The sequence below is a fragment of the Propithecus coquereli genome, unplaced genomic scaffold, assembly GCF_000956105.1.
Source record: "Propithecus coquereli isolate 6110/MARCELLA unplaced genomic scaffold, Pcoq_1.0 Scaffold2, whole genome shotgun sequence".
In the NCBI taxonomy this organism is placed as follows: domain Eukaryota; kingdom Metazoa; phylum Chordata; class Mammalia; order Primates; family Indriidae; genus Propithecus; species Propithecus coquereli.
Window position 1 is genome coordinate 17,927,599 of NW_012144966.1, and position 1,793 is coordinate 17,929,391.

Genomic DNA, 1,793 nt, shown 5'->3' on the forward strand with positions numbered 1-1,793 from the left:
TACCCTTTACAATTTAAAGATCACTCTCCTTGCTAGAAAATAAGAGTTGATTATTTTCCTTTTATCCTCTTAAAATTTCATCAAACAAAATTTGTTAAACAGGACTATGGCTGCCTAATATTTATTGAATAATAAAATTTATAAATGTTTTACTAATGTTTATAAGAAGGGCGTTTTTATTTTTCTGTCCTTGTGCAGAGGGGAGCAGATGGGGATGGAGGTGGGAATTGCCTTTCCAGCATATAAGTCGTGTTCACCTCTGAGTGTTCGTGTATCTCTCCTTCTCAGTTTGACCTTGTTCCCAGTATTTGTGTTCTCCTCTAAGATCCCTCTTGAAGGTTAAAATCAGACTGTCCTTTGGTCCTTTCACATCTGGGACATGCTTGCTGCCATTTTTTAATGTATCAAATGGAGACTGAGACCAGCTACTGAGTGACAGTGGTGCGGGCAGGACAGTCGCAAGTGCTGGCAGAGCCTGACGTTGGAGCAGGTGTCTGGGCTGCTGTTCTGGACGCTGAGCAGAGTCCTGCAGCCCTCAGGCTTCTCTGAGCGGGGGCCTGCCTGGCAGCCTCGCATCATGAAGAGAAAGCACTAGAGATTTATGATTTGATTCGAACTATCCGGGACCCAGAAAAGCCCAATACTCTTGAAGAACTGGAAGTGGTAACGGAAAGTTGTGTGGAGGTTCAGGAGGTAAATGAAGACGACTATCTGGTTATTATCAAGTTTACACCAATTGTGCCTCATTGCTCTTTGGCAACTCTTATTGGGTTGTGCTTAAAAGCAAAACTTCAGCGGTGTTTACCATTTAAACATAAGTTGGAAATCTACATTTCTGAAGGAACCCACTCAACAGAAGAAGGCACCAATCCGCAGATAAATGACAAAAAGCGAGTGGCAGCTGCAACAGACAACCCCAGCTCACAGGAGATTGTGGAACAGTGTGTCCTTGAACCTGACCGATAGCTGTTCTAAGAGCCACCAACCTGGAACTGATAAATTCATTTAAATCTTTGTATAATGTGAATGACTCATGTTTAATACATAGGTGATTTATACTTTGAAACATTTTTTAAAGAATTATTTCCAAGCAAAATTTAATTACAAGGCAGCACCTAATTTGTTCAGTGTTTAACATTCTCAGGATTTGTGACACTTAAATGATCAGACAGAATAATATTTTCTAGTTATTATGTGTAAGATGAGTTGCTGTTTTTCTGATGCAACTACTTTTCATGTCAAATATCTACAGGCTCAGATATATTCAATTTAAATCATTACTCTGTGAAATAAATAAAATAGACGATTCTTGTAAAAAAAAAAAAACAAATGGAGACAGATATGTCATATCAGTAATATTTACATGGGGAAAGAAAAACAAACCAATAAAAACAATTGAAATGCCCTAAAAGCAACTTAACAAAGGATTCACTCTAAAGGATCTTTTTCTGTCTATTAGAATGAGAGTTTTCATCTTCAGAGATTTCTGTCTTCTTCACAATGCCAATGTTTATGTATGTGAGTATATAACTCAATAAATTTATCAAATAGACTTAACATACATTATTACCTCCTCCTAGAAGACACCACCTTTTCCATCTATGAAAGTTGATTTATGTGGGCATTAATTTATTTATTAATTCATGGAATTTCCATTGCTATATGCCAGGGATGCAAAAGTGAACGAAAGAAAACCTGGATGGACATACCTGCCTTCATGGAGTTTATATTTAGCAAGGGGAAATAGACAATAAACAAAATTGATAGATAAATTATAGAGCATAATAAAATGT

At 37.0% G+C, this 1,793-nt stretch overlaps 1 pseudogene; it reads left to right on the forward strand.

The window, feature by feature from the left end:
- The first annotated feature begins 214 nt into the window (after positions 1-214).
- Positions 215-966, forward strand: LOC105809713 (annotated as a pseudogene).
- The last annotated feature ends 827 nt before the right edge of the window (positions 967-1,793 follow it).